We start from the raw sequence: 21,681 nt of genomic DNA, 5'->3' as shown, positions 1-21,681 counted from the left end.
CTGCAGCTCTTTAGTATGCCACTTACACTTCCAGTTTCACTATTATGCTAGTAAAAAAAACACCTCCTGGTCACATATTCTCCAGGGTCAATTCATGTGCGGACTTTTCCTTCCCTGGGCTCTCTGGCAGAAAGATTTTACAAGTGACAGTGAAATCAAAGCAGAAAAAAAAACCCGGGTGTGTTCATAGAAAGGAAGTGCACAGCATGAAGGATAAGCCCAAACATGTTTGGTATCATCAGTCGTACTGAAAATACTTCAGACTTGTCAAAGGAACATGGGGGAAGGGAGAAAGAAGAAAACTAATTTTAGCCATTTACCAGTATTTAAATGAAATTCAGCATACACTGAGTGTTTTTAGGGTAAAGCATCAAGCTTTACTGGTACCCAAATGACATACTTCATGAATGGTGCTCAGAAGCACAAAGAATAAGGTAAAATAGATTATTACACAGTACCTGAGAAATGAAACAGTGTTTTGCAGGCTTTGCTCTCAGCGAGGAGAATTGCGCAATATGTTCCACAAATTACAACTCTTTCTGAGGAAGCAGCATGCGTAAGAGATTTTTTACGCACATTTCCTAAGCAGTGATACCTAACAGAATCCTTCTGCATGGTTCATTTGAATTTTTAGACAGTAAAATATGAAGCAGTAAAGAATAATGTTAAAGTAGAACTTACAAGCTTCTAAAATTAAAGTTGCTATACAGAACAAGTTCATAAGAAGCCAGCAGTAGTTTCAGGGTGTAACTGTTCCGTCAGTGCTCGTGTAACCCACAAAAATTAACCCTACGTAAATGCTCTGCAATCATATCACTTACTAAAGTCAAATAGGAATACATCTATCCCAGAAGTTAGCTGGAGACAAATTTAGCTTATTAAAAACACTGTCCATTCATCTACATTATGTAACACCACACTAAAGCAAGTGTACTTGATGGGAATTAGAAAGTAGGTAAGTTAAGCTGGATGGGTCCTTAAAAGCTGAGCAAACCAGGATAAGCAGTCGTATAGGGCATTAAATTGCAAGTTAAATTATTAAAAGCCTTGAAAAGTATCACACAAGGAACACCAAAGGAGTTTAGTCATCTTATTGAAGAATTAGGTATTAGAGACCTGTTTAGAAGACCTACTTCAAACAAGGAAATAAGAATGTGAAACTGACAAACTAATTAGCAAATCCATCAAGAATATACTTTGGTAAGAAAATTAAGGAAGAAAATCTAAGTAAATATAGATGGCTGCACATACCATGAACATCAGTGTCTGCTAGGGCAACAAGACAATTTAAATAATTAAATAAATTAAGAGTCACAAAGTACCTGGGTCTCCTATTAAAGTTAGTCTAAATTACATATGCATATTAATCAATCCGGTTTTATTATGAGCACAAAGGAAATCTGCATATATAATTCTGCTGGCCTTCTTATCAAGGGGCTCATCACCAGAGAGGCACTTCAAATGCTGCTTCATGAGAAGAATCATGAAAACAGATCCAACCTACGTAAGGTTAAAGTCCCTATCATGCTTTGATGGTTTTGATACCACAATAAATATTCATAGATATGTCATCTATGTTTACCTCAACATTTAAAGTGAAAAGTAAACTGACAACATTGCCTACCTGAATTCCGCAACTTCAGTTAGTCTAGTCCTTTCTTCAAGCAGCAAGTTACTCACTGAAGAGATCCCCAATTCTAGAGACCAAGGCAGGAAAAAAAATGGCATAAGTAACTATTGTTTACATTTCATAACACAAATTATTTATAACAAAGAGCAATGTAATTTCATGTTAGCATGAAGAAAACAGCTACCAAGAGGTTGCTACCAAGAGAATCAGCAGTTTGAAGAATACCACAGATGTCAGAACGGCTGAGCTATTGCCATTTGTGAATGAATTCAAGGATTACAGGCTATCTTGTTCACTGCTGTGTTGGCAAAAAACCTTCACCAATTTGTGCACTCTCTGGTATGCTTTATTCTTAACCTAACAACATGCTTACACACTGTTAACGTACATATACGTATGACATAGTTAAACAAAGTAAATAGGGAGCACAGGTTCAATAGCAGTAACTACTTAAGTTTTGGCAGCTCCCTCCCTTTGCTAGGGTCAGACCTTAGTACCAGCAGGGGCTGGTGGAAAGGCCCTAAACCAGATGTATATTCCAAAATTTTTGTGGGCAAGGTTACACAATCCTTCTTACTGATCAGCCTTGGGATCACTAGCAATAGCAGGCAGTTCAGAGAGTAACTGGTTTGACCTAAGTGCCGAAAAAAAAAAGAAAAAAATTTGGCAGTTAAATCTCATTATATGTGTGAAGTTTAGCAAACAAGTTTGTAATTAATTATTGCCTATGACTTCTACCAAGTTCAGCATTTCTCAGTAAAAGAAAGGATAGATTACAAGAACTGCAGGCAATAACATAAAGGAAACACGTTCGTAAGAGCTGTCACTGACTGACAAAAAGAATCACTGCTCTAAAATCTACTGTTGGAGCAGCAACACATTATTTAACGATGTTAAACATGTACTCAAAGAAAAAAAAAAAAAAAGTCTGCCAACAAAAAACCCAAAACCCCAATAAACCAGAACACCCCTGTATTCAGAGGGCATCCACCTATAATGACGAACTGTTGTGACAGCAATCATGTATCAGAGATGGGCTTTTGAAGATAGAAGTTGTGAGGAAAGCTGAAAACCCCAGACAATCCAGTTCACATTTCAAATGTTCATGTAAAATGAGGTAGAAGTTGTAGCAAATTAAATTTTATGCATCTCCTATGTCAGGTAGGGCAATGTTTGGTAGATTTTATTAAAAACCCCAATGCAAAAGTAAACAAGCAAAACCCCAAACAAAACTAAACAAACAAAAAAACCCAAACAAGCAAAACTCCCCCCCCAAAATAACTCTCATCTACACTTGAGCTCCCTCGTGTTTTAACTTTTACACCCCATGGCAAGAAATTTCCTTGCTAACTTTCACTGAGGTCTTGTTTGTCGTATTTCAGCCCTTTCTTGCACACAAACTAGGGAAACAAGTCTCCTGTTTTTTCTCAGACTGTCAGAAGCCAGGTTAAAAAGTAAAATCTAGACTTTTTTTTCTTTACCTCTGTAGTTTTCAGAAGAGACTGTCATAAAAAATTACAGACTAAAAAGAAATGAGGCAGATGAAAGAAAAAAGGTAAATCAAGAAAAGAATGCTAGGGAGGAAAAGAGAAGGGCCAAACTTGTCTGGACAGCATTACATGTCAAGAGACGGAAACCTTTGATCACCTTTTTTGTTAGGATACAAATCTGGGTGGTCAGAAAGAGAAACTTCACAACTGCAGATTACTGAGAGGAACAGTATTAGGTGGCTATAACTGCCATTTTGTTTGTGTTTGATGATTGCATAGCCCCAGTGTGTCTGAGAGTCTGTGGAAAGAGTATTTGGGTCTCCTTTGTTTGGCTAAGGAGTCAGACAACAGCTTCTTACTCTTTGTTTATCTCCAGTTACCTGAGAATAATTCAGAGACAAAAGTAAACTTTAATTAACAGAACAATAAAGCTGACAGACTATAAGATGTGCAGTTACTGAACAGAGGCCCCAGAGACGGGACATCTAGTTGGAGCAAAGGAGGAGATATAAACAGAGGAAAAGAGGCACACAGGGAAAACACTTCAATATCATCATGCTTGGGCTCCATGTGAACTACATTCAGAACACCTGTAAGTAGACTTCTGACAATTTTTCTTTCCCCTGGTAAAATAACCACATCGTAATATGCTGTTCCTCAGACAAAACAGCAGAGCAAGCAGCTTATAAAACATGACACTGTACTGCCTGCCTAACAAGTTCAGTAAGAAAGCAAATGAAAACCTTAAAGACAGCATTTTTAGAGTAGATGTCAACTTCATAACTGAATTGTCACTGAAATTTGGCTACCTTCAAGTTAAAGACTCTGTGGACAATATCTGATATAGACAGGAGAAACAATTAATTTAACTGTAGGTAAACATGGACCTCCTCACCCAAATGCAATACAACTGAAATCAAAGCAGAGAAAGTCATATTAGTAAATTTTATTTAGGAGAAAAATGAAGCAGTCTTGTATGTATATGAGATGTTAGGACAGAGTACATGTTAATAGTACACATAACATCCTAAAACCGTGTGAAGACTGAAATTCTGTATATGTCATTTCAATATGCATAAATGCTATTACAAGTGAGATAACAGTAGACACAAGAGTATCTATATTCATGACTTCTAAGCCAAATGTCTTCTTCCAACCATCTCCTTAAACAAAAATAGACTAAGTAGAAAATAAATTAATTACACTTGCCTAAACGGTAGCATTAGAAATCTAGGGCCCTGCTGTAAGAGCGGCACAATACAAAAATAAAAACCATCCTTGTATAATAACATTTTCAAAAGTTGATCATGAATAAGATCTGGAACAGTAGTTGTAAGTCATCATATCACAGCTATTTAGAGTCCCAGATGAATAAAGCCTGTAGACTAAACCCACATCCTAATGGACAATTTAATTCACAAAACCACTCCTATAAATGGTAGGCTTCTGGCTTGAAAGGCTATTAAATGAACTGGCACAGAGTACCAGCCAACAGAGTGGAAAAAACAGTTGCTTGCAGGTACTGCCAAGGCACACTACTAATCAAGCTGTAACCACCTTCTATGAAGTCTGGACAGCTTATTGCAGACTTGCCCATTATCACCCATTCTTTAAGAATGTCAGTTATAAATAGCAATTGTTTAAGTGTTAGAATTTGCATATGAATTTTTAGCTTTATGCTTGTCTGAAGCCTCATTTTCAGAGGCTAACAATTCAGTATATGTCGTGTATTTCTAAATAATAATTAAATTACAAATTTAACCAGTTACAAGAAATTGCTAATGTTGCAACATTAGCAGGCAATTTCATCATTACCCTGACATTATCTGCTCAGATGATTTATTTCACTTAGTTCATCACAGCTTAAAAGTTGTATTAGGCTTTTTGAGAAGTTCAGTATAAAAACTCCACATAAAAACAAGGATGATAAAGTACAAATCAATAAGATAAATGACCTACAGATTGCCTTAGAAAGGTGAAACGTATCTATTAGTACAGTTCTTCTACTGAAGTAAAATACATTGGTTTTGAGAACCTAAATGACAGAAGAAGTCTAATATTACGGGACAACTACAACAGCGTTGTAAGGTTTAACACTTGAGTAAATTAATTCTGATAGTACTAAGCGTATCAAATTCAGAGAGAAAATAATTACTGCAGTCCTGTAACTTTTTCCAAGTTGTTTTCTAATTACACAAAAAAGGTTGAAATTTGATAAAGAACTTGAGGACACTAAGTAAAGTTTAAGGTTTAAAAATGCATCCGTGTCCTAAGGAGAAGTATTTTTTTATGCTAAAGAAGCCATGAGTTTATGGTAGATGAAGAGTTAAATAGCCTGCAAACATGCAGTCCTTCCCATTTGGGGGGGGGGGGGGGGGGGGGGGGGGGAAGGAATAAAAATCCAGACATTGAACTTCACCAGTTGAATTAGTTTATTAAAAAAAAATAAAATAAAATCTAAACTTAATATTGGGTTTTATCTTGATTAAAACACCTGACTTTTTCATGCTTTTGTAAGCTATTAAAAACAGAAATGGAAGAAATATAAAGAATTAGCTTTGCACCTTCAAAGTAGTTTTCAAATCTCTATAGCCATATAGAATCATAGAATAGTTAGGGTTGGAAAGGACCTCAAGATCATCTAGTTCCAACCCCCCTGCCATGGACAGGGACACCTCACACTAAACCATCCAACACAAGGCTTCATCCAACCTGGCCTTGAACACCGCCAGTGATGGAGCACTCACAAGCTCCCTGGGCAACCGATTCCAGTGTCTCACCACCCTAACAGGAAAGAATTTCCTCCTTATATCCAATTTAAACTTCCCCTGTTTAAGTTTTAACCCATTACCCCTTGTCCTGTCACTACAGTCCCTAATGAAGAGACCCTCCCCAGCATCCCTATAGGCCCCCTTCAGGTACTGGAAGGCTGCTATGAGGTCTCCAAGGAGCCTTCTCTTCTCCAGGCTGAACAGCCCCAACTTCCTCAGCCTATCTTCATACGGGAGGTGCTCCAGTACCCTGATCATCCTCGTGGCCCTCCTCTAGACTTGTTCCAGCAGTTCTATGTCCTTTTTATGTTGAGGACACCAGTATATAGTATATACTCACAGATTTACAATCAGCCTTCCATTCCAGTCAATGGCAAAGTCACATACATACAGAAAATTGCAGATAGCCATGAGAGCACATGTTACCATTTCATTATGATGCTTATAACTGGTACACCAATTAACTTAATAGAGCCATAATGAATATGCTCTGAGCTAAGAAATGTCAATGAGCTCAGAGCTGTGCATATCTGGAATCAAAAGAGCCATAAGGTATGTAACACTGAATGTAAGTCAAGGCACAAAGGATCATGGAAGCTGCCCCATCCCTAGAAGTATTCAAGGCCAGGCTGGATGGGGCTTTGAGGAACCTGGTCTACTGGGAGATGTCCCTGCCCATTGGAGGGTGGATGGATCTTGACGAACTTTAAGGTCCCTTTCAACCCAAACCATTCTATGATTCTGCAATTTTAGTTTCTCCCATCAGAAGGATATGTCACAAAATTAAGAGTCCTTTAAAAGACAACGTAGATGCTAAGTTTGCACTTAGATACCTCTAAAGGAGGAAGGTATCTATTCAGAAACTTAGCCTAGAAGAGGACCTGGGACAGCAGCCCACTTGAACTTATCTCTGAGTATCTTTTCCCCCATCTCAAATATTATTTTCAAGAGGTCATTAGAAGATAGCAACATTAAGACATTTCACTATTTTATAATGTTTACATTTACCTCCACTGGCCTAAAGAAATCTCCCCAAGAAAAAAAAAGAACACCACAGTAATAATTCTCTTGGAAACTACTATAAGTCAGACCCACAGAAGGCTGACCCCTCAGTCATGTTTGTCTGTACTGGCATTAAGCTTTCTTATTTCCTCTCTGTACTAACAAGATACTTTGGCTTATCAGTAACACAGGTGTGTCTATTTGGATGACGAATGGACGACACTATATGAACACCCTAAGGAGAAGACTGAAAGATACCTGGAACAAAAGTTGGGAGTGCAGAAATTCAGCTATGTAAGGTGTGAAATCTTATATTTTATTCCAATTAGACACACCAAATTTTTAATATGGAAAAGGTCCTTTCCAACCCTAACTACTCTATCATTCAGTATTACAATGTTTGAGAGGCTAAGCCTTTCACAAGAAGGAGGAAAAAGTATCTGTGTGCTAACATATTTTCGCAGATTTTTTACTAGCATACAACCTAAATCTCACAGTGATCTCTTTTACCATATGTAAAAGCTTTCCTTTGCATAAGTAAATGGCCCAAAGTCTAATACCAGTAGGGGTTTTGGTGGGTGGAAGATGCATTTAATAGTATGCTTTTCAGAAGCACATACTATGTTTTCATATCTGCCGACACAGACTTTGAGAACCTGCCATGAATAACTTAACTGACTCATCAGATAAAGCATATAATTTACTTAAATTTTTGCTTCAAAATCTAGCATGAATAATCACCTTATCTGTCTGCTTTAAATCACACAGGTGACAATCAACCTGTGTGCTACTACAAATCCTGTACGTAACAGCAGGCAGGCCAAGGTAATCAACAGACAAAAATAACCCACCCAAAACTACAGGAGATCATTGTTTGAAGTCCTGTTCACCCTAGAGTTTTGCCTTGTAAACAACTAGAAAGAGAGATACCTTGTTAGTGGATAAGACACATCTTCAACAAGCAAAGAAAGGACCTAGCAAGTCACCAGCTATACAAACAGCTCCATTCCCTACGTAGTGGAATTGCTTTTGCCTTTGCAAAAACAGCCGTAAAAAAACGCAGCTTGTTTTTCTAAGGCAAAGACTTTCAAAGTCATCACTTCCCACACTTATCCTCTTGAAAGGAGGCCTGGCATCGAAGCAAAACTACCATAGCAATAACCATTATTACTAAGACAGACTTCATATAATAAGTGAATAACATTGTGAAAACAAAATAAACCAAGTGATGTGAACGCATACACAGATAGCTCAGACTTACATCTGACTGTGTAAGCACACAACAGTTTGAGTATTTGTGTCACACAAGGCTAATTACTCTGCTCTGCCAATGGCACAGGCAGCTCTCCTGAACCTCCCCTGACTCTTCTGAAACCTAATGCAAAGACAGCATTTCAACTACATCCCTCTTCATGATTTTGCTACAGGGTTTCTCTATGAAATAAAAGACTGAAGAAGCCCATTCTCTGAGGCCATCTGACACAAATCTTGTGACTTGGTCTGCATTTTGAACTGGTATCAATGCCCTGTAATTGTCAGTAGCAGTGAGCTATTATTTTTAAACTAGTAAGTTACTGCAACTCATTAACATCTAAGACAAGAAATACAATAATATGTAAAATAAATCACAGAATGGCTAAGTTAGAAAGGATCCTAAGCTCCAACCCACCTAGCATGGGCAGGGATGCCTCACACTAAACCATGTCACCCAAGGTCTGTCCAACCTGGCCTTGAACAATGCCAGGGATGGCGCATTAACCACTCCTTTGGGCAACCTGTTCCAGTGCCTCACCACCCTCACAGTAAAGAACTTATTCATTGTATCCAACCTGAACTTCCCCTGTTTAAGTTTGAACCCATTACCCCTTGTCGTATCACTACAGTTCCTGTCCTTGTAGGACCCCATTAGATACTAGAAGGCTTCCACGCAGACTTCTCTTCTCCACGCTGAACAGCCCCAATTTTAACAGCCTGTCTCTGTATCAGAGGTGCTCCAGCCCTCTTACCATCCTTATCACACAAACCTCTCCTCTCCTAGCCCCCCAGTTTATTTAGACTACAGTGGTAAAGAGTCAAGAAACGTCAGTTTTAACTTCTCTTTGTCCCCCACACAAAGCACAACCAATCTTCCTACAAATTCATAGGAACTTTTAGTTGATCTGTCATCAGCACTGACTAAGGCTAATTATTAAGAACCTGTTCCAGCACTATAAAACTGAGCACAGTTCCTCTCATTTTTTTTTTTTTTCTTTTTCAGGAGGGGAAAATAAAAAAAAAACAAACCAAACCAACAAAAAAACCCTAAACTAGCACTGACTGCACTTCAGAATACTGTGTCTACAGCAACAACTGCATGTACAAAAGCATCCAGACAGACTTAACCAAACCAAAGCCTTATACATGCACAATGACTTGGCAGAAACCACCAAGACATGAGCTATCAGTAGGAGAGTGTCCTCAGTATATAGGTCTAGCTGTAGAGCATTCACTTTTAAGCCTACCCATAAGACCTTAGGCAACAAAGAAGCTTTGAAGTTTCCTTGCTACAGGATTCATAAATACCATTTCCTGAAGAGAAAGAAGACTCAATGATTATCCATATACCTGATTATTTCAGTGGATTAGTTATAAAGAAACCTGATTAAGAATCGGACTGTAAGCACTATTAGCTGCAACATACTACTTTGTTTTTAATTAAGCAAAGGACATACCTACATCAAAGAACAAGCAGTGATAGTGACACTGAGCATATGCAATATTAACAGATTCTGTTAATGCAGCTTCTGACTCTAGCCTTCCTCTCACACACACACATAACCATACTGATTTGTAGAATTTGCTGCCTGGGATTTCAGAACAGTACAGTATTTGAAATACCCTCAGCATCTCTGAATAGATGCAAACACAAATGAAGTCATATTTAAATAGACAATAAGACAAATAGTTTGATAAAGCTGTCATTACAGAAGAACACTAACAAAAAAAACTTAATATGACCTCAACCAGTAGAAACAAAGCAACAAAGCTTTCACATTATGCTTTCTGACCCTGAAAGAAAGGGAACTAAGTTTAAGGACTGAACAAATAGCATACATTCAGTATAAAAAGCACAATCTGGAATCACCTGTCAAAATCTGAGCAGCTATCTATGGAACTGTCAGAACAATATTTTTTCTTTAAAAGGAATTCTTAATTCATATACTATTTCACTAAAATGCACGCATATTTTGACTATAAAAGAACCATGCCTGTTGCAAATTTCCTGCAAGTGGGATCACTCTAGATACAGGTTCTTTGTATTCATTATAATTTTGAAGTGGGGGGTGGGGGGGGGGGAAGGAGAGTTAAAAAAAAAAAAAAATGAAAAAAAAGTACCACCTTAGGAAATGAGGATCCTCTTACTATGAATACATGTATATCCTGACAACAGAGTGCACAGCACTGGGAGCAAATGCAACAATCCTTGGTTTTTCTGTGCATCTGCTCTCTGTATTATCCTATATACAGAGTGATAACATCATATATTACTTTGTAAACACCTTGGGATACAACTAACACTATTCTGATTCTAATGAAGAAATACATGAGACATGACTTCATCGTAATTCTACCTGCAAGTTATGAGCAAGGTTACCCTTACTGCACTCTTGCAGAGATGCAGCTGACTTTCTTCACAGATGCAACTGTAATGAATTTAGGTTCTCTATGAGAGGTTCACCACGAACTTCATCATAGCCAGGGTTTAACTTGAAACACTTAAAACAGAAAGGCATCCCTCACTACTCCTACTGACTTCCTGGGAAAGGCCTGCAGTAAGTGGAAGCACCACTTAACAATGCATGAGTAAAAGGAGCCAGTGCAGGGATTCACAGGCTCCTCTTCAGAGACCTCACAGGAAGCTTGGCAATGAAGGATAGTGTGTGAGAAAAACTGCATTAGAGTCGATCGTATATTTCAAGATAAGAGTGACTGTATTGACATACCGCCCCTCTGAATTCACTTCAACATGGTCTGTTAGTTAGTCCAACTAACAATTTTCAAGAGTATCACAAGGCTTTACTCATTACAAAACAACTTAGCAGAACACAAGTTACAATTACATCAAATAACAGAGCTGGACACACCTAAATGTATCTTTCAGGGTAAGTCACTATTTCAACACTGAAATAAGATGACTTCATTACACAGCAGACTTACCTGTACCAGTGACATAATCAGTGACATGCACTATGATCTGCTCAAAGTGGAAGCACTAAACATTTGTGCAAGATGAATTTTTGACAGGACAAAAACAACAACCAAACAAATGCACCAGAGCTACTGACAGTCTAGTCTTCCATTAGCTCCACATATTATTCCCCCCATATGCTTGAGGACAATTAAAATAAGTCTGATGAATAAATAAATCTGGATAAGACTGCACAAAATACCTGAAGCAATAACAAAACAAAAAAAAAGCAATGAAATAACTGAAGCAATTATTTGAAGACCACTCCTTGCTCCCTCCTCCCTCCCCTTAAAAATCAGAGGTACATAAACCAAGTATTTCTAAACCTTTCTTTCAGTCCCCTGTAGACTGACTTCTTGGATATATAACCACCAAATAAATCAGTAAATTCCTGCTTCTGAAGTACTTACACATACTTTTGGCGGGAGAAAAATTTCTACCATATCCTAAAATCTGTTTATACAGTTTTAATTTATTTTTAATAAATATATTAATAAGTTTTAATTTATTTTTATTATCTCAAGGGAGAACAAGCCTTATAAAACTGAGCTTTATTGGAAAAGGACCTCAGTTGAGAAAATCAGAGCAAAATATCATTCACTTGAAAGGTGAAGAGAGGAAATAGGTAGTCAAGCTGAAACGTAAAATTGTTCACTATAAGCTTTAAGGGAATAGGTGGAATTCCTTTAGCAACTGGTGTTTGATGAAAATAGCTGCATCACATGGAGCCAATTAAAAGAGATGTTATTGGTGAAGCACAATAGTTATTAAACATGAGATAAAAGCAACCAATAAATGTAACAAAGAGCCTTCTGCATGTAGTATTTCAATACTTACCTAGTATGACTGTTTTGACAAAGCCAACTGCAATTTAAAAACGTCCAATTTTTGCACATCATTTAAACAGGTTCCAAATTCAGTGGGTAAGTACAAGTAAAGTGTTAAAAAAATCCCCTTCCAAGAAGGAAGTGAGGGAAAAGTATATTAAGCCTATACAAAGGTAAGCCTTTACTTACAGAAAAAGACACTATTTTAAGGCTGAAATCACCAACTTCATTCAAGAGACTGACACACTTTTTTTTTTGAGGACAACTGGGATTTAGACTGGGAAGGCTTTGGTGACAACACACTTTCCATTCCTTCCATTTGGAAGGCAGATGCAGGGACTGTGAGAATGAAGATCTTAGGCCCACTGTAGGAGAGTATCAGGTTCAAGATCATCTTAGGAACCTGAATGTGCACAAGTCCATGGCTTCAACAACGGCAAATCCTGCATGACAAATCTGGTGGCCTTCCATGGTGCGGCTACAGAACTGATGGATAAAGGCAAAGCAGTTAACATCATCTACCTGCACCTGTGCAAAGCATTTGACACTGTCCCATATGACAGCCTTGTCTCTAAACTGGAGAGACATCAATTTGATGGATGGAACACTTGGTGGATTGAAGAACTGGCTGGATGGCGACATGCAAAGAGTTATGGTCAATGGCTCAATGCCCAGCTGAGGACTGGTAATGAGTGGTGTCCCTCAGGGATCGGTGACGGGAAAAATCCTGCTCAATATCTTTATCTGTGACATGGACAGTGGGATTGAGTGCGCCCTCAGCAAGTTTCCTGATGACACCAAGCTGTGTGGTTCAGCTGATACGCTGGACAGAAGGAATGCCATCCAGAAGGAGCTCGGCACACCTTGAGAGGTGGCCAATGTCAATCTCATGAAGTTCATCCAAGTCAAATGCAAGGTCCTGCACCTGGGTCGGGGAATCCCAGGCACAGCTACAGGTTGGGCAGGGAAGAGATTCAGAGCAGCCCTGCAGAGAAGGACTTGGGGGTGTTGATAACTGAGAAGCTGAACATGAGCCAGCTTCAGTGTGCGCTCACAGCCCAGAAGGCCAACCATATCCTGGGCTGCATCAAAAGCAGCGTGACCAGCAGGTCGAAGGAGGTGATCCTGCCCCTCTACTCTGCTCTTGTGAGACCTCACTTGGAGCACTGTGTGCACTTCTGGTGTCCTCAACATGAAAAGGACATGGAACTGTTGGAACAAGTCCAAAGGAGGGCCACAAGGATGATCAGGGGACTGGAGCACCTCCTGTATGAAGACAGGCTGAGAAAATTGGGGCTGTTCAGCCTGGAGAAGAGAAGGCTGCGTGGAGACCTCATAGCAGCCTTCCAGTACCTGAAGGGGGGCTATAAGGATGCTGGGGGAGGGACTTTTCATTAGGGACTGTAGTGACAGGACAAGGGGTAACAGGTTCAAACTTAAACATGGAAGTTCAAGTTAGAAATAAGGAAGAAGTTCTTTACTGTGAGGGTGGTGAGGCACTGGAACAGGTTGCCCAAAGAAGAGGCAAATGCTCCATCCCTGGCAGCGTTCAAGGCCAGGTCAGACAGACCCTGGACAACATGGTTTAGTGTGAGGTGTCCCTGCCCATGGCAGGGGAGCAGGAACTAGATGATCTTAAGGTTCTTTCCAACCCACAACATTCTATGATTCTATTCTGTGGAAAGAAACTTTTCCTAACAAAATGTTTCTGAACTCTGTGTAACAACTGATAAAGTTCAAGGCATGTACATCCGGTACAAAAATGAGTTGTACAGCCATCTGTATGGAGAAAAAAAAAGCACAAGACACCAAATTATGCTGCAAACAATAGTGTAGTCTAATCAGTTATTGGTTCATGCATTGTTTTGCCCTCATACTATGATTTATACACTGACAAAACAACCAGCTCTTTGTTTTACCCTAAATGGTTAGAGATACTTACACCATTTTATCCTTGCCTGCCTGAAGTGCAACTCTAAGTACTGGAACTGTTTTGGTGTGAAAAATTATTGGATCGGAGTGGTCATCACCATGTGTAATCAATCTCCCAGCACTGGGAGCCCATGATTGTTTAGATGGGAGTTTCTCCTTTAGAATAGGGATGAACTGCAATTTCTCCTCCAGGACCTCTCCTCCAGTGTAGGGAGAGTGGTCTCTATAGTCCCCTCACCACGGGCCGTGACACTTTTGCTACAATTTGTGTATGGTAGGAGAGGATTCAAACTCTGTCCAGTGAAGAACTGAGCTGACAGTTTTCTAACCACCACAGTATCAGTTCACATGCTCATGTAACTGCAACCCCATAGACCTTTGACATTACTACACGTTCGCCTAGTATCCATATTTTCAACTTCAGCCAAATAAGTAAGACATCCACTGAACACAGCCCACAGAGATCCACTTCAGTTGTTCATTAAATTTACTTTAGCCGAAACTTGGAAGCAAGCTCAACAGCAGTGGAACTCTTAGCAGCTTGCCTTCTCCCATGTACCACTCTGACGCTCTACTGCATGTGCAGAAAGAAGGTACCAGTTCTCCCTCTGACATCTCATGACAAATATTAACAATCTGATTGGACAGAAAGCTAAATAAATCAGAGGGGGCCGTTAATACAGTATAGTTATGTTTCCAGGAAGTGGCCTACAAAACCTGCTGATAATCACATTGACACCTTATGTCTTCCACCTTATACCTTCCTCCTAAATCTTTCTGTTAATGTAACACTAAGAATATGAAAGAGCGCTCTGAAACAGGTCTGCACTACTTTAACTGTGCCTTCATTACAGGCATAAGAGCCCCTCTTCTTCTTGGAGCTGAGGAGAAGCAATCAAAGAGAAATCTCTGTTTCTCTTGGGACAGTAATTACCCTTGCACTAGTAGTCTTACCTCACACATCCACTTTAACCACACACAAAACACTGAATTAGAATCAGACCAAAGGCGTACCCAAGTAGAGTTATGAAGCTATGTAACAGGCCCCAAGAACATATCCTCTCATAGGACACTCACCACCCTAACTGTCCTACATTCTTTTTGTTAATAACTGCCCTACATTCTTTCTGTTAATAACTGCCAGCTTTGTCACAGTTAAACTTCCTCATCGATCTGCTCTTTATGCGAAGCCCCCACTTCAATACGTTCAGTGAAGCTGTTAGCTCTTACTCACTCACATTTGCTCCAGGTTGCTTGTTCCTTGAATTCATCATTATTTCTTGACATCATCACTACTCGTGCAATAAAACAAAAGACACAAATCACGCAAGACAGACTTGCTTTATCAAAACATCTTGAAACCTTTAAATGACTGTGAATACTCAAAAGTCTCTTGATTTACTGATGTTTTTAAAGAACTCTGAATCCAACCTCCCATCTCAGGATCAGCATCCTTCAAAGAAGCATTTCTCCTCCCCCTTCCCCCCCCACTTATTTTCTTTTCAGGCTTGGCTACAGGAAGGAACACTATGTCCTTGCTATCCTAACGTATCTCCATCTAGTCTGCTCAAAAATTTATTCCTGAAAAACAAAAAAAAAAATAATTTAACTGTTGAGTCACCATTCTGTTCATTTAGTTTTAGTACTTTTAATGCAACAGTAATATGGCAAGACAAGTGGAAAAACTCCTTCGTGTTAACCCTAAGCATACTTTAATAACTGATAAAATTGCATTAGAAGACAGACATACATTACCAGCCACATTTGTGGAGTAATTAGGAGCCAATTTCCTACAATCTTTCAGCATGTGTAAGAAAGCATTTCTATGACTTTTAAGGTTTCAGCACAGTGACTAACACTTTCACAACATCCTTCAGTTCTTAAAACTCAGTTATTTGTTTTACAGGCAGATTTAAGATTAAGATTAGGAGACTCAGTCTAATACTAAACAGATACAGTAGTTACGGGCAAATGTATTTTAATGAATACAACACAGCAAGGTACAACAAGTGTCTACAAAAATCCACACTAGTCTTTGCCCATTTTCTCTATCTGAGCACACAGAGAGGTTTACAGTGAGAAACAGATACCCAGAGGTTAAGGAGGTGACCAAAGATAACAGTCTTTCAGACACATGCTTATTTAAGTCTTTAATATTAGCTAGACCCTATCTAGGAAAAACACGTGTTACAGTAATGATTTTGGTGATAAATTACTACTCATTTCCAGGACAGGGGTTGTCAAGTATAATCAAGAATTGCAATTAAGTTGCTGAAAGCAAATTTGAGTAGTCAAAGTATCACTCAGAAAGTTATACTTAGTGAAAGTGAAAGTTAAGTCATATTTTAATTCCATACAAGTACTCAAGAGACACTGAATAGAACCCAGTGGGTTTCTGCACACAGAGCTAACACAAATCATGACAGAGTTTCAAAACAAACTGATAAGAGATTTTCTTTAGTAATTTAGTACGATAAGCTTACATATAACTTGCCACTCCACAACTAGACAAGATGACCAAAAATGAAACAAACGAACAAACAAGACCTGCAGGAGAGGTACTTCCAAGAAGTACCTAAACTTTTTTTTTTTTAAACACATTTTTGAGTTAATTAATTCCACTATTGACTAATTATGCTTCATGCCTAAAGGTTGGTCTGTAAATCACACTGAGCAAATGCCTCAACACCATTCTAGAGTTTGAAAAAAAACCCTGAACTTCAAAAAAATGCCACCTCTATCATATACAATAGAACGAAATGTTTTCCTTGAAATTCGTATGTCGATAGTGTAAAGAAAAAGTATTTTCCTAATACTGTATTATAATTCTAGCAAATCCCAGCTGAGAGACAGAAAACCCCTTCACACTCTACCTTTGAGGGTCAAAAGGTCTGACACAAATATCAAACGCTTTGTGCAAGTTTGCTCTAAAAGGCTTGCTCAAGTTACCAGGTGTTACACAAGACTCCTCCCCTGTGGACAATGAATTATAGCAGCAGCTGCTGGTTAACACTGTTTCACCACCACAAACCCATTACTTCCCCTAAAAATGCAAGAGTGCCGATTACATGGCTTATTGCAGAGAAATATGAAATGAGATATTTAACACTTCTTGATTGCTATAACACCTCCGTAACATATGATCCAATTTCTCAACACTAGGGTTAATATTTTATCACTGCAAATAAAGCTCTGGTCTGTAGGTAAAAAAAATAAAACAAACAAACAAACAAATAAATAAATAAAATTCACAGTAAAATATTTAGAAAGCCACTTGGAAAACATACTCAATTTCTTTTCTCTCCTTCTTGCTTCTACATCAACTTATTTTTTTTGGACAGCAGAAACTATGAAGGGATATTTAAAACACTTCTAACTGCCTTCGTCCTATCACAACAAGCCACCATGTCCGCAAGGCTTCCCACAGACCACTACACCACTTCTTACACCCTGGTAAGGTCAGAATTACTAGGAAGGTTCGAAACAATTTATTTTGCCTGGTTATATGACAGCATAAGCAAATTGCCAATTATTTTTCAGCAAAACAACCTTTAAAACAAAGATAAGATATCACACAGCTGCAACATTTCCAGACAAGCTACACCTAACAACAGTTTCAGAATCCTTCATTCCTCTGGTGTACAACTGCATTATAACATTTTATAGACTATTGATAGCAATTTCTCATCTCTACAGCTTTGATCTAGATACACGGAAACTTTACCAGGAAGTTTCTTGAACATAGAGTAACTGATTCTCTGCTGTGGAAAGGATACCAGCCCTTCCTCAAAGCAGAAAGCATGTAAGAAGTATAACCCACGAATAAATAATTTTAGATATCTGAACAGCTGTGTCCAGATTTTAGTTTCCCACCCAAGCTACTGGGAGAAAAAAAGAAAAAAAAAAATCAAGTGAGCAGTAATGCAACTATTGCCACACGAGTGAATTTCTGTATGTACTAAAATTATAGTGAATTATCTCTTATTTGAGCTGCTACTTTGTTCTTTAGTAGCTGCAATAAATTTGCTTGATCACATTCTGCAATTTCATCTAGAACAGTCCCTTTCACCCTTCAAAAAATTTATAGTAAGAGAAATTTAGTATATCTTTCAAAATCACATCTCTAGTTTGACAACATAATAAACAACTTTCAGGAACATATCTGTACCTTGACTGAGCTATTATTAATCAGATTACCTAAGCAAATAATTGACTAAACATTCCTTGTGCACAAGGAAAAAAAGCACGATCTAATCTCAATTACTTCAGTTAAATGTAAGGAAATATACCACTACTGCACTTACAGGTGTTTCCTACACATTGATCAAAGCCTAAAAGGTGACTGTAAGGCCTTGACACTTAAATAAGGCACACCAGAAAAAAAATAGTTAAAAAGAGAGCTTAACACAATCCCTCCCCCCCCCCCCCCCCGGCTTTACAGATTTTCTTTACTTTTCTATTTTTTTAGTGGCTATCACAGTCCAGGAGGAATATATTTGCACGAAAAATCTGCTTAAATTACTCCTGACGTTTTTGTCTCACAAATGTAAAATAATTACTCCGTTTATCCATCCAAGTTCAAAAACAAACCCGGAAGACTTACAGTTTAGTGCACATTCAACTTCGGAGTCAAGAGTCGAAGAACCTTATGTTCTTCTGGCCTGCGAAAGCAAGATTCGTAATTTTAGTGAGCGCACAAGGTTACACACACAGAAAAACTGCCTTAAAACCAAACGCTTAAGCCACAAGACAAGCAACGCATTTCAAGTAACCGCGTTACGTACGACGTTACCCCTCCGAATTCACACGAAGTCACGGCCGCTACCCCCCAGCACCCCGAGCCCTAAGCGGCGTGTGCCCCTCCAGCCGCCGTGCGGGGCGGTCAGGGCGACGGGGTGGCACCCCCGGCGAGGCACCACGCCCTGCGCCCGGCACAGGCCGAGCCGCACTCAGCGGCCCCGCCGCCAGCCCAGCTGCTCACCGCAGCACCTGCCCTCCAACGCAGGGAGGAATAGCAACAATAATAGTAATAACAGAAATAACAATGAACATTCTCTTCATCGTTTTTTCATATCGCCCACCGGAGAATCTGTTGCTTGCTCCCTTTTGTGCGAGTGTCAGGAGCGATTACCACTGAGCATCACTAGCCGCGCCCGCGGCACGGTCCGACCCCGCTGCTCGCTGCCCGCTCCTGCGCCGGTGGGGCCAGAGGCTCCCCCCACAACGCCCCGCCCGGCCCAGCCCAGCCCAGCCCCGGCCCCCGGGAACCTCTCTCGGCCCTCGGTCGCCACTGCGCGGCAGGCAGTGCGGGAAACACCGGTGGTCTCAGGCGGCGGCTGAGCTCCCGCCACCCCCGAGTCCGTGCGTCCCCCTCCCCGGGCAAGGGAGCGGCCGCAGCGCAGCCCGGCTCACCGGCAGGTACATGCCCCGCGGGCGCCCCAGCGAAGAGGGGCGGCAAGAGCGAGGAGCCCCGCGCCCCTGTCACTTACCACTGCCCACGGCGGCGCCCGCTCCTTTGTCTGCCCGCCGCGCCCCGGCACCTCCGTCCCCCGCTGTCGGGCGCTCCGCGCCCTTTCTCCGCCGCGCTGAGGGCGGAGGAGGACGCAGACGAGATCGGCGGAGGAGGCCGCTACCGCCCGTCGGTCACATGCAGCGGGCGTGCGCGGCGCAGTCCCCTCCTGCGCTCCCGGACGGCTCCCGGGAGCCCGGCCGGCAGGGTCTGAGGCGAGGTCGGGGTGAAGATGGCGACCTCGGCGGCGCGGAGGGAGAATCCCCAGCCTGGCCCGTTCCGCTCCGTGCTGCCGGCTTGGCTGGGATGGGCGCGCTGGGGAGGGGAAGGGACAAAGGAGGCCGGGCGGCGGCGAGGACGGCTGCCGCTGCCCGTCAGCCCTACCGCTGTACCGCCCGCTCCGCCGCCGCCGCCGCGCTTTCAAACCGCCGCCAGCGCCAGCGCCGCAGCGCCCCCTGCCCGCCCCGCCCCACCGGGGCTCCCTGAGGGAGCGGGCGGGCCGCGGAGCCGCCGCCGGCGTTGGTACGCGCACCGGTGGGGCAGCGGGCCTGGGCGGGCGCGGGGGTGGACCCTGGTATGGGCTCGCTCTGTCCGGAGCCGGGCGAAGCCAGCGCTCCAGCGTCCTCTGACGCCGGATGGGTTATCTCACCTCTTTCAGATGCTCTTCGTGCTTCCTCGCCGTGGGGAGATAGCGCACGCGGGAGCAGTTAGTGCAAATGGCTGACCGTTCCTCATGCGGCTGTCCAAAATGCTGCGCTGGCATTGCAGAGGCCTTGAGGAGGTGTGGGAAGCGGGTCACGAAAGCTGGTGTGGTTGTCGTTGGACCTCCAGGAAAAGAGAAGGGGCTCTGGCTTCTGCCCCATGGCTGTTGACAGCAGCAACCACCCTCCTCTATGTGCTGGTAAATACTGGAGGTGGCATGCATGACTCAAATATGAGACACGAGGAACATGCAAGATCAGGTATTCCTCACTGGGTGCCAAAGTACGGCTGGCAGTTCTACCCGTGGATACCTGGTGCTGTTGAGCTGCAAATTTTCACCAAGAGACCTGTGCGCTGCTTGTCCTGGTTTTGGACATCATCCGGCATGGCAGTGCTGACAAGTTGCCACTAAGCTGAATTTGGACCACAACACACGGGAAAGAGGCTGGAGAGGTCAGTTGTAGAGTAGAAAATTTCCTGGTCTATACCTAAATCCACAAACAGTTATAAAAGAGTCTGAAAAGGGTCTCAAGCATGTAAAAAAATAGAAATCATTCAAAAACTTTGATCTGTTTTTAGTCTGTATGAATTCCTGACATTTATTACTAGCCATACAGATTTCTTGTCATTAGTAAGACCTGCATCAACTGATATGGTTGGGTTTTATTATTTTTCCAGATTTTCTTTTCTTTTTTTTTTTTTTTTTTTACAATTTTGGACATTTTTCTCAGAGTCTTTATTTGTGCCCACTGAGGTACCCTATGTGGTTACATCTAATTGAGCCTCAGAAGGACAGAGTGCAAGCGCTGGCTGCATCAAACATGCCCAGCCACTGATCTCCCCTTGCATGGGCAGCGGCTCTGAAAACAAGTTCCAGCCCAAGTTTAGATGACGAACACTCTTATCTGATGCGTGCAAAGAACAGCTGCAATGGTTGCTTCCATTTTGCCTAAGCTTTTCGTTACTGTCAATGGACTTTACTTCTCAAGAATCCTATGATGTAGAGAAAGTATTATCATTCCCACTTTCAAGATGAGAAATTGCAGTATAAAGAAGCAGTATAGCTTGCCTCAGGTCATACATATAATATGTGGTAAAACCAGAATCTTAATCCAGAGTTTGGGTGCAGAGCTAATCCAGCTAACAAGAAGTTAATTTTCTGTCTCAAGCTCTGTGTCTCAGGACTCCATTCCTGAAGAATTCTTGGGAGAACGAGCAAAATAATGTTGAAGAAGATGCGCTAACAGAAATTCTGTTGAGCAGAAAAAAATTCTGTTGTGCAGGAAAAAAATGTGTAGTTAAATGGAAATGATTCAAATAGGATATTTACACATAAAACTTCTGCAGAAACATTATCCCAGTTTGGGAAGTGTACAAACCAAGAAGTGAACGCCATGTAACATGTTGCTTCAATATTGTGTATTTTAGACTTGCGGTGTAAGTAAGAACTTCTGCCTTTTATTAGCCAATTTTCACTTGGATTCACAGGTGAATCACAGGAACATTGCAGGAATCTTAGGCCAAAGATGCCAACACATTAGTGATTCCCACGAAGGACTGTCCACATTAGGAGTACCACTGTATTCTAGG

The 21,681-nt window shown here is 41.1% G+C and overlaps 1 protein-coding gene across 5 annotated transcripts in view; it reads right to left on the bottom strand.

Annotated features, from left to right (window-relative positions):
- The window catches only part of CDC42SE2 (CDC42 small effector 2), an 86,781-nt gene extending 66,941 nt beyond the window's left edge, over nt 1–19,840 (bottom strand). The window contains exons 1-3 of one of the 5 annotated variants that reach the window (XM_065662704.1): nt 19,370–19,840; nt 18,484–18,541; nt 1,625–1,697 (exon numbers count right to left, since the gene is read on the bottom strand). The gene's annotated coding sequence lies outside the window, so the exon portion shown is untranslated. Of the gene's footprint in view, nt 1–1,624; nt 1,698–18,483; nt 18,542–18,664; nt 18,760–18,961; nt 19,080–19,369 lie in introns of those variants that run through there. The other 4 variants (XM_065662706.1, XM_065662707.1, XM_065662708.1 and 1 more) reach the window with 4 other exon arrangements.
- Between the last annotated feature and the right edge of the window lie 1,841 nt (nt 19,841–21,681).

This window comes from Lathamus discolor, chromosome Z (genome assembly GCF_037157495.1).
Source record: "Lathamus discolor isolate bLatDis1 chromosome Z, bLatDis1.hap1, whole genome shotgun sequence".
NCBI lineage: Eukaryota > Metazoa > Chordata > Aves > Psittaciformes > Psittacidae > Lathamus > Lathamus discolor.
The sequence above is the reverse complement of the archived record's forward strand: the minus strand, read 5'-3'. Positions and strand labels throughout refer to the sequence as shown.